The sequence below is a fragment of the Spermophilus citellus genome (genome assembly GCF_964194105.1).
Source record: "Spermophilus citellus genome assembly, chromosome: 4".
Taxonomy (NCBI): Eukaryota; Metazoa; Chordata; class Mammalia; order Rodentia; family Sciuridae; genus Spermophilus; species Spermophilus citellus.
This window is the reverse complement of record NC_138185.1, coordinates 32,139,537-32,152,358: the sequence shown is the minus strand read 5'-3', so window position 1 is coordinate 32,152,358 and position 12,822 is coordinate 32,139,537.

Here is a 12,822-nt window from a genome sequence, read left to right as displayed (position 1 = left end):
CAAAATAAATACATTTCCACACAATCAAAGTCAAAGACAATTTGGTGACAAATTAATCATGTTCTTTGCCAACATATTAGAATGGCTGGGGATATGACTCAGAGGTAGAGCACCACAGGTTCAATCTCCATTACCACCAAAATAAATAAATTAATTAAATAAATAAATATGAATCATAACAAAACAATAATACCAAAGGAAACAAATTAATTGTACTAGCCTACACTTCCACTAACAATATATGAAAGTTTTTGTTGCTGCAGATCCTCATAAGAACTTGGTTTTTACATTTTATTTTTTATTTTTAGCCATTCAAAGAGTGTATACACCTACTTATAGTTTTAATTTGAATTTTTCTTATCATTAATAATATTGCATATCTTTTCAAGTGCTTGTTTCTATCCTCGTTTTCTTTAAAGTGTCTGTTCAAATCATTTGCTTATTTGTAAATTGAGTTATTTGTTTTCTCATTATTGAGTAGGGAGCATTTTTATATATTCTGAACATGAGATCTTTATCAGATATGTATTTTGCAAGACAAATTAGAACATATGTCTATACAAGGGCCTCTAAAGAATGTTTACAGCAGATTCAGTCATAATCACCAAAATTTTTGAATAATATCTATCAACCAGTGGGTGGATAAATCAATTGTGATGTTTTACACAATCTAACACTGGTCTACAACAATAAGAAATGAACTACAAATACATGCAACAGTATGCATGGTTCCCAAAACATTACATATGTGAAAGAAGTTCTACACAAAATATAATTTGTATAACTTTATGATTATGTCTAAGCAATATTCTGGAAAAGGCAAACTGTTAATGAAAATTATGGCAATGATTGATAAAGACTGAGATGAGAAAGAAATTTTACTATAAGGGGGCACAGAAAATGTCTGGGGCTTTGGGGGAATCTCCCAATATTCTTCACCTTGATTATGGATATTTAAATGGTTATATATCTGTTTGTTAAACTCACAGCACTGAACACCTAAAAAGTATAAATTTCTGTTAAGTGTATTTCAATAATTGTAGTATACAAAAAATAATAATTGTATAAAACATGGGAATAATTTTTCTATATATATGCTTTTTATATGTAATTATGCAGATTTATAATTTATATTAGAAAGTAATTTCATGGATATATATGTATACATACACTTTATATATATTTATAAATATATATATTTTAATAAACTCTCAGATGACTACAAAATAGAAATGAGAAAAATTAAATAATACCCAAATAAAAATATCCTTGCTCATGGGTTGGAAAACACAACATAGCAAAATGTACATTCTGTCCAACTGATCTATAGTCAGCAAAATTCCAATCATAATTCTCAGCAGGCTTTTTGTATAAACTGATGTATTTCTAAAATAAAGATAGAAATTCAAAAGACCAAGAATAGCCAAAGAAATGAAAAAAGAAAAAAATGTGGAGTTCTTATACATACAGAGCATAGGCCTAAACATGAATAGTAAAACAATAAAGTTTCTAGAAGCTAAAGGAACTCATTTTTATTACTTTAGAATAGGCAAAGAAAGCTTTTTTTCTAAACATATCTTATATTTTAGTAATAACGAATTTTCTAGAAAAGGAAATACTATGGTTTTCTGGAAGACAAACTGAAGTGATGTGGAGAAGGACCACTGGCCAAACCAGTTTACTAATGGGACATAGCTAGGGTTCCAAATGTGGTACTTATTAAATCAACATTTCTTACAAGGCAACCACTTTTTCCTACATGTATGTGGCAACCTCAGAAACTGTCTGTTCACACCTGTTGAGGAACTGTAATTAATATGACAACTTTACACAGCATTATTTCATGAAAGAATTAACAAATTTTTAAAAGGTATTTATTTTATTGGAGGAATCCCCAGCAGTAGAATACTGGTTTCATTGGTAGTTCCTATGTCACACATTTTTAAACCTGTTGCTTTTTCTTTCTACCCAATCATCCCTGCCTATTTTACTAGAATTCCCTCCCAAGGCTGCATGCAAATGACAGAAAGATTTACCCCTTCTCTAATTCAGCCTTTCTTTTTAGATTATGTAGATTTAGGGAATTGAAAAGTTCACATTCAGAAATTGAATCACCTCCACTTTCCTTTGATGGGTATCTGGACTGCCTGCCACCATACAGCACCATTGAAAGGCCAGATTTTTTCTCTGATTAGTGGATGCTGATCCATAATGGTGGGAGGAGACATGGGAAGAATGGAGAAACTTTAGATTGGGCAAAGGGGAGGATGGAGAGAAGGGAGCATGGGACAAAAAAGATGGTGGAATGAGATGGACATCTTTACCCTAGGTACAGATATGATTGCACAAATGTTGCAACTCTACATTGGATACAACCAGAGAATTGAAATGTGCTCTATTTGTGTACAATGAATTGAAATGTATTCTGCTGTCATGTATAACTAAGTAGAACAAATATTTATAAAGAAAATATTTTAAAAAAGAAAAGTTTCTGAAACTCCAGAAACCTCACCAATATTGACCACTTTCCTCCATCTGCTAGATTAATTCTAAAATATGTTCATCAACAGATAAATCCAGCAATCATCAAGCCTCATTTAACACGAAGTTAATTCCAAAGCCAAAAGGAGATACAAACTTCATAATTTCCAGAGCTTATCATTACTTTCAATTATACAGAATTTCTCTCTTTTCCTTTTGTAAAAGGAAAAAACACAGTCTTTTTCTGCCTGTTGCACACTTGTCAGAATCATGAAGTCATAAATACACACACATCCCATCTTCTCTCTCTACCCCATCTACTGTAATTCATTTCTCTCCTTCTTTATTTTCCCATTCCCCTCACAACCTCTTATATGTAATTTTTTATAGCAATGAGGGTCTCCCTTCATTTGGAGGGGGGATAGTTGGGGATAGGAAAGGTAGCAGAATACAACAATTACTAATAGGGCATTATGTAAAATTGTGGATGTGTAACCGACGTGATTCTGCAATCTGCATTTGGGGTAAAATTGGGGGTTCATAACCCACTTCAATCTAATGTATGAAATATGATATGTCAAGAGCTTTGTAATGTTGTGAACAACCAATAAAAATAAATAAATAAATAAATAAATAAATAAATAAATAAATACACACACACACACACAATTTAGTTGGCTAATATATATGACACAAGATTATTGCCAATTTCTGATGTGTTTCAACTAGGAAGAATAAAAGTACATGGATGTTGCTGGGTCTATTGGAAAGATAAGTAGAGGAATGAGAAAGCTAAGAAGAAATTTGTTTAGTGAGATCTTGGAAAACTTTATGTACTAAAGAGTGGAATTCTATTGTAAGAAAATGAAACAGAGAAAGCTCATCTGTCCACCATCTTGTATATGAAGGGCTCTTACCCCAGAAAATATTTATTAAGTACCAGTCACCCATCCTACATGGGACGGAAGGCAAACACAGAGTATATAAGTAACAGAATCTACTTAGAATAGACTAATGAGATCTATTTGAAACTTGTATTTCAACACCTTACAAAACCCAAACAAAGCCCTATAACAGTTTTGCCATGAGCTCTGCAGGTTGACACATCTGCTGGGTCACTAATGGCTTTTCTGGATTGTCATGTATATAACTTCTCCACAGAGGTTCCATGACTGCAGATTATCGCAGGTGTTAAGTCCCATCTTACCACATGTATGTAGTTGCAGGCGGTCTTCAGACCTAAAAATTAGGTAGCTAAAACTCAGGATTCCTTGAACTTTGTCATTCTCTTAGGCAAGTTAGGAATAACATCTAACAGCCCTACCAGGGTGTTTGAAGGTTAAAGGGTATGTAAAACAATTAGCCTAGTGCCTGCAACACAGTAAGGTTCCAGGTTAGCCAGGGTCATTGTTATTAACATATCAAGTTAAGGCACAGGGCCAAGGACAGCAGGGGACAGGAATGGAGAGGTAAGGAATGCCTGAAGTTGGAGCCACTATAAAGCAAGTTGATTGGACCTTGATTACTTCTTTCTAACTGTAGTTACTTTCAAAAAAGAACACATGGGAAAATTTCTACCTAAGAGTCCTTCTTAGATGCAATATCACAAGGGTCTCATTAGAAGGATTCCATCTAAGATGCAGCTCTAGGAGTACTAATAAGAAGAGACTCCACTCCAGGATCATCCTACCCCTGGGAGAATGATTTTCTTGTTTGCTCTGCTCTTTCAGAGCTCACTCACCTGTGGACCCTACATACACCTAAAACTCAACTGTTTGTCCAGCTTTTGAGAAGAAAAAGGCTGAAGGCTGAAGAACAGGAGAATCCATGCTTTGCTTTGTTTAACTTAAATTTACTTTTAACTTAGACATCCAAAACGTAAAAATTATACATACTTAATCGGGTGCCCTGAAATGCTTTTGTACATATTTACACCGTGTAAGGTTTAAATCAAGTTGAACATATATATTACCCCAAATGTTTATCATTTCTTTGTGTTGAAAACTTATCAATCATTTCTTCTGGCTTTTTGAAATATACATTCTTCCTACCTGTAGTCACCCTACTGAGCAATAGCACCCCAGAGCTCCTTATCCCTATCTAACCATAACTTAGTGCTCATTGATCAACCTTTCCCTACTCCTCCTTCCTCCCCACTCTCCCCAGCCCCTGATAACCATCATTCTACTCTCAATGACTATGAAATTGACTTTTTCACATTGATGAATTTCGTGATTTCATGTGGAATATGAAACCACGAGTGAGATCCAGTGGGAGTTGTGTTTCTGTGCCTGAATCTCCATACTGTTTTCCATAGTGGCTATGCTAATTTACATGCCCACTAACAGTGAGCAAGGTTTTCCTCTTCTGTATATCCTCACCAGCAATTGTTAACCTTTTGTCTTTTTTGATAATAGCCACTTTTTACTGGAATGAGGTGACATCTCATTGTGGTTTTGGTTCTCATTTCCCTCATAGTGATGTTGAACTTCTTTTTTTTTTTTTCATTTATCTGTTGGAAATATATATGTCTTCATTTGAGAAAAGTCTATCTAGGTCTATATAGGTCTATTGCCCTTTTCATTAATTTGAACACTTTTTTTGCTATTACATGTTTGGGTTCCTTATATTTTAAGCATGGTAACTCATTACCAGATGTATGGTTTGCAAAAGTTTTTTTTTTTCCATTTCTATAGGCTGTCTCTTTATTCTGTTGATGCTTCCTTTGCTGTGCAGAAGCTCTTCAGTTTGGTATCATCCTATTTTTCTGGTTTTGCTTTCATTTTCTATGCTTTTGGGATTTGCCCCACAAAATCCTTGTTTCCCTATGTTTCCCTCTAATAGTTTTATAGTTTTAGGTCTTATATTTAAATCTATAATCATTTCAATTTTGATTTGATTTCTGTAACTGATTAGAGGTAGAGGTCTAGTTCAATCTTCTAAATAGAACAATGTGGCAGGTGGAGGGGCTTTCTCTGGAGAGATTTGGGTTTTCTTTCATGGTCATTGGTTTTTGGTTTCAAGATCATTTATTTTCCTTTGAACAGTAGAGGTCAGTCTTGCTAATAATAGCTCAGCCTATTTTTAATAGAACAGAGACTTAATAAGCACCTATTATCTTCCTACTAAGAAAATTCATAGCAGCACAATTCACAATAGCAAGATTGTGGAACCAACCTAGATGCCCTTCAATAGATGAATGGATAAAAAAAATGTGGCATTTATACACAATGGAGTATTACTCTGCATTAAAAAATGACAAAATCAGAGAATTTAGAGGGAAATGGATGGCATTAGAGCAGATTATGCTAAGTGAAGCTAGCCAATCCTTAAAAAACAAATGTCAAATGACTGCTTTGATATAAGGTGAATAACCAAGGACAGGGTAGGGACGAAGAGCTTGAGAAGAAGATTAACATTAAACAGGGATGAGAGGTGGGAGGGAAAGGGAGTGAGAAGGGAAATCGCATGGAAATGGAAGGTGATCCTCAGGGTTTTACAAAATTACATATAAGAGGAAATGAGGGGTAAGAGAAGAATAATACAAGTGGAAGAAATGATTTACAGTAAAGGGGGTAGAGAGAGAAGAGGGGAGGGGAGGGGAGGGGAGGGGAAGGGGGATAGTAGAGAATAGGATAGACAGCAGAATACATCAGACACTAGAATGGCAATATGTAAATCAATGGAAGTGTAACTGATGTGATACAGCAATCTGTATACGGGGTAAAAATGGGAGTTCATAACCCACTTGAATCAAACTGTGAAATATGATATATCAAGAACTATGTAAGGTTTTGAACGACCAACAAACAAAAAAAAATAAAAAATAATAAAATTTAAAAAAAAGAAATGAAACCTGCCTTTCCCTGCTCACCTTTATGCTGCAAGAAGTCAACAGTGGCTGAGCTTAAATGCATGACTCTGATGGGCTCCCCAGAGGCCAACTGCAATTCCGGTCTCACAATGCTCCAGTCCTATTCCAGATGAGGAAACAAACTCTCGCACTCTCTGCAGATTGGGCCACAAAATTCCACTCCAAAAATAAGCAAAAGACATCTTGCTTCCTATCTTGAGGTTGAAACTCAAGTCACTTCAAACAGCCTGTTTACAAATGTGATTCGTTCCCTGATAAGAGTCTCAGCATGTTCTCGATCCAAGCTGTTTGGGTTCATGTACAGGGCAAGGCCCAGGAGGTGGACACTCACTGGGTCCCTGCAAGCACAGCAAAGAAGCTATTTTTCTAGGAGCTGCCATCCTGCAATCCCTGCACAACAGCTTCCCCAGCTGCCCTGCACCAGCATTGCTGGAGCAAAGCACACATCCAGATCAACAGGAAGCAAAACAATTTTCGCATTACCAACCCCTATAAGTGACTGTCATCAGTTGTCATCAACCTTCCTTCCACTTCTTGGCTTATAAAAATATGTTAAGATGTTTTTAAAGAGGAGGACCTTAAAAAAATGAGTTTCTGGTTAAATTTTAAAACTTTACCTAGATTCTGCCAGTCTCACAAGCTACTCCTACATGCTCTTCATCCTTCCTTTGAAAGAATAATTATCTATCTGCAAAGAACTACACTTTGAATTTCAGGAAACTGTTAATATTTGACTGCTTTTGACCTACAGAATTGTTCACATGGATCAACCTAATACCCCAATATAATAACAATGTTTATTTAGAAGGAATGATGCTGGGATGGCGCGATCTTCACTGGTCGTTATCTTTACTTTCAACAACATTCTTCTACATTTTTAATTTTTTTCAACCAGTTTATTTTTGAAATCATAATTTTTTTAAAAAAGTAGTCAAAACCGCCATCTTCACTTCTTTGAGGCACAGGAATTCTAGTCCCTCGACATCCCCTTTTTGCACCTGCCCCTCTTTTTTCCCTCATCAAACCAGCAAAGTCACCCACTGGCCAAGTACAGCCAATGCCCCAGAGGAACCACTGTGACCTTTGGCACTTTCTCATTTTTATTCTCTCTTTTCCACAAAACCCAGATATTCCTAGTTCTCAGGCCTTCTATTCACTGCTTCTCAGTCTCTTTTTCTAGTTTAGTCACCAGATAAATATTTACTGAGCATGACAGGCAACCCTGGGACCAAACAAAATGGCAGTGAAAACAATGGTTTTTGTCTCTGCCCACTCCTAAGATGTTGTCATTCTCCATGGTCCCAGCTACCTCTCCTCTTGTTTAGCATGCTCCCTGGACCGTCCCTTCACTTGGCCTTCATGTTAATGGCTCACAAAATCTCCATTTCTCCCTATCATAGCTCTTCCATAGAATATTCCAAAGACACATCAAATTCCATCATTCTGACCAAAATCTAATCGCCATCTCCTACTATTCTCTGACTTTGTTCTTCTGCCAGCATTTCCTATGTAGGTCCTAGCTTCCTTGTTTATTCAGTCATGAACCCTAAGGATATTCTTTAATTATTTTTCTTTAAGAAGTCCCTCCAAAGCAGAATCTGAAACCAAGAAACAACTCCAGAGAATTTAACTGGAAGGCAAACCTAGGGAGCAGGAGTGAGAGAGCAGGGACTACTAGGCAGGAAAAGAGAAAGAACCAATAAAGAGATTGTGATTGAGTGGGTTCCAACTGGGGGGCAACTGTAGTGAAATTCCACTCTAGACTTTCTGAGAAACCATATGGAATAAGCTTTCAGATTTTCCCATTGAAGAATGAAAGGCTGCAGCATCTTTACAGATTCTCATTTCCTAATGGCTTAGGGTTACTAGGAGTGGGACATGAGTTGGTCATTTCCTGCACTTCCAATGTACTGGGAACCACCCATCACAGTTGCAAGTGAGATCATAAGTGAAGCAAGAAAACTTCCAAAGTAGTCTTTACCTGTCTGATATCCTCCATATGCCCCACATACCTCGTCTCCAACTCCTAATAATTCAGCCCCTTAAAAACCGTGTGTAGGGCTGGGGATGTGGCTCAAGCGGTAACACGCTCACCTGGCATGCGCGGGGCACTGGGTTCGATCCTCAGCACCACATAAAAATTAAAAAAAAAAAAAGATGCTGTGTCCACCGAAAACTAAAAAACAAATATTAAAAAATTCTCTCTCTCTCTCTCTCTCTCTCTCTCTCTCTTAAAAAAAAAAAAAAAACTGTGTGTAAATTTGCCAGGCATGATGGTGCACACCTGTAATCCCAGTAGCTCAGGTGACTAAAGCAGAGGATCACACATTCAAAGCCAGCCTCAGAAACAATGAGGCACTAAGCAACTCAGTAAGACCCTGTCTCTAAATAAAATACAAAATAGGACTGGGATGTGGCTCAGTAGTTGAGTGCCCCTGAGTTCAATCCCTGGTACCCCCCTCCAAAAAAAATCTGTAGAAATTTGTCTCTTTCTCTCATCACTTCTTAATTCAGACTCTCAGACTTTCATATCTTATCTGAACAATCGTGATGTCCATGTGAATACTGCCAAATATATATACCTTGAAAAGATGTCGTCTGGTGTAGATATTTCATTTAGAGGTTTAAGTTGGCTACCATGGCCTATATATCAAGTGCCTATGCAGATGGAATGCAAACTTCTGATGGCTGACTCTTCTATTTTGTCACCAGGATTCTTGTTTCCTGTTCACATCCTACAATATGCATGCTAAATGCCAGCTATGCTAACTTCTAACTTTCTCAGATTTGTCAAGTTATTTCACCATTCTTTTCCTGTGTACATGTTCTTTCCACTGTTCAGAGATTTTATTCTTCTATTCTGTATCTGTTAAAGTTCTACTTGTACTTTATGGTGCAATTTAGTGTCACCGTCTAGGCAAGTCATCTCCAACTTTCTAAGAAGGCTCCTAGCTCTGTTCTCTCAGACACTTTGAGGTCCTTATGACCACTCTTAGTGTTTAATTATTAGGGTATGTCTCTCTTTTTAGCTAAAATATACATTCCCTGGGTCAATATTCAATTCAATTACTTTTGCATCCTTAAGTCTAGTCTAGTATCCATGGTAGAGGTTCAATAATCATTAGCTGAATGAATAAATAAAACACACACTAACCCTTACAAGTGCCCAATCTGCGGGGGAAAAAAGAGTGAAGATCCTGTTCTGATCACTTGTAATCCTATGAGCTTGAGCATTCATGATTTGAGTTTTCTCAAATGCTCACATAATAAGCATTCCAATATAAGCCTTCAGATTTTTCATGGTGCTTTAAAAGATAGCATTAAGTAGCAGATAAAATACTCTTTTATAGAGTAGGAAAAAGCCTTATCTACCATCTAAAACTGGAAACAATGATAGACTAGATAGTGTTTTAAAATCGGGCTTTCAGAATTCAATTGAATATATCATCAGAATTCATCTTAACCTAACTATTCCTTAAATGCATACCAAGATTGACTAGGAGAGCACTTTACCAACATTAAAAAAGCAAAATATTCAAAAAGTCCAAGGAAAAACTTTTATTTAGAGGAATAACTAACTATTCAATCTCTATATTTGCTAATCTTGAACAGGAATTTTGAAAGTGACATAGGTGACTACCAAAGAGGTGTCAATTGGAAATGGGAAAGAAACTAAACAAAATAAACATGGTCTTTTAAAACATCATAGTCTCAGCTAAGATCTCAATTCTAATCTATCATTCTACACTGTTCAAATAAGTAGAAGATCCAGAGTATCAAGAAAGCTTTGCTTTGGGTCAGTCTGTGGCATTGTGGTAAGATTTATATCACTCCTAATATTATGTTAAGCCCAATATATACTTCATTTTATTTCTCGCTCTCAAGTATTTGAATATTTTTGTGGGGTCAGAGTCTGCACATAAGCCCGGGTCTATGATTTGATGGAGTACAATTTGAATCCTTACCTTTCATTCTGGCATAGAATACAGTATTGTCCACTTAGGTTGACAAAGGATAACCCAGGGGGAAAAAATTCCCAATCTCATTTTAGAAAATTGTTTCAATGGTCTGTCCTCTTCTCCTCTTATGTAGGTCTACCGACCCATGGCAACATGGTCAGGTGAAGTCACTTTCTTTTCATGATTGCTCTAACTGGTATGCAGTCAGGGAGAAAGAATAAGATGGATGAGGAGTACAACAGTGAAGAAGAGAAAGAGCTGACAAAGGAAGTGATGAACCTCAAAGTAGTCAATCGGTCACTGAAAAGTACTGAAAAGACAAAAAATTAAGAATGATTTGGACACCTGGACACAAAAGCATTTTCTGAGTTATCTAGGGAAGTGCTCCCAAACTGGGATGCATACACCTCCAGGGTTATTCAGGGTCAGGGGATGTGACTTCTTGTAATATTGCTGTGTGGTAGGTCAAAGCTTACACATGATCTATTACCCATTGCTCCTGTTGTCTCTGTTACCTCTCTGGCTTCTTTCTCTTTTCTTCCCCTCATTTATCCTGTTCCAGCCACACTAGTCTAATTGTTTCTCAAATTTTTCAAGTGCCCTGCCATGCAGATCTTTGAACATGCTGTATCATCTACCTAAAAAGTTCTCCTACACAACACTTTCCTTACCACAGTCAGGTGTTTACCAAGTTTTCACCTTTTCAATTTAAAATTGCAGCTGGGCACAGTGGTACCTTCCCATCATCCCAGCTTCTCAGAAGGCTGAAAGTAGCAGGAACACAAGTTTGAAACCAGACTGGGCAACTTAGAAAGACCTCATGCCAAAATAAAACAAAAAAGAGTTGGTAATGTAGCTCAGTGGTAGAGCATTTGCCTAGCATGGGCAGGGCCTTGGGTTCAATCTCTACTACCACAAAAAAAAATTAAAAATTAAAATTAATTGATCATCAATTATATTATAATTATTAATTATATCAACTAGTAGCTCTAGTAGCTAATTAATAGTGAGATTCATTGAATTAATTTAATTGCAAACTCCAATAACATTCCCCTTTCCTTAATTCTACCACCCTCATTCTCTTAGCAGTGCTAGTTCCAAGAGCATTTCTCAATTAATCTGAAGGCAATGTTCCACTCCAATAGAATCCAACATAAGACATCTCATTCTCACCTCCATGTAAATCTCCAAGAATCTACCTCTCAAAATCTAAACAAGGACTGTCTGTTTACTAAAGATCCCAGAGGAAAAACTGATTACTGACTTTATGTCACTCCAATAACCAACTCCAAACCACTTCAGCAAATATCTTTTCTCACTTCTATTTTCTCTTCTATCCTTTAGAGGCTTCATGTAGACTTGTCACCATAAAGCACTGTGGAAACGAATGCTTCCATCAGTTTAACTATACCTTTCTCTCATTAGCACATTACACTTTGGAAATGTGCTATCACACCTATCACCTAGCAATTCTACTCTCAAGAAAAATAAGTGCTTATGTCCATCGAAAAGACATGAATAGGAATGTTCATAAGAGCTTTATTCATAAAAGTCAAAACAACAAAATCTGAAATCCATTAGCAAAAGCATAGTGTGTTGCATATTGTTATACAATGAAATTGTGCTGAGCAATAAAAAACCAAATACTGAAGTTGTCAATACCACAGATGAATCTCAAAGATGATATGCTTAGCAAAAAAAAATTAACAACAACAACAAAAAAATCCATGCTAAATGATTCCATTTATATTAAGACTAAGTCTGAATCAAACTAATCTATGGTTAAGGAAGTCGGAATGTAAGCTACAATTGGTGCGTATTTCTTTCCTTCTTTCAGCCTTACTAAATAGTTACAAGACATCTGGAGTAAGCAGAAAGACAGTAATCAATAAGGACCAAAATGCACAATGCAGGCAAGGGTATGAATTCTCAATTTTTTTACCACATCAACAGGCCTTTTAGTTAGGATACTAACATGGTATCCAGAGATTGTGGAGTAGAACTACACCCAAATAAGATAACCTTGAATTATATTGTGCATTCCTGGATTAAAGCTGTAATTCAGCTTCCTTCTCAAAAGTATTCAAACATTATCAGCAAAACAGGTGCTTGGTTGAGAGTGTTCAGAGAAACTAACTCACCTGCCTTCATCTTTCCAACTGTTTAGGGAAAAGGTGGCTTTTTAAAAAGTGATTTAGTCCATGGCCACAGTAACAGCCAAACAAACTCTAACGCAAACCTTTAGTTTCAGTGAGTTAGCCAAAACTCAGCAACTGCTTGTGTTGCTCAAATATAATATTTTATGTCCCAAAGGCATGCAGAAAATGACCAGAAACCTGCCTCTGTTTCTCTTTCCCCAAATATAAATTATAACAAGCCCAAATCTACAATCGCCATACTGTTCAGATATCCTCTTACATCCAACCCAGTTCTCCCTGGTCTAGTAGTTTCAAAATGCACTTAAATATATAGAGCACTTATGTTTGTGTGTGTGTGTGTGTGTGTGTG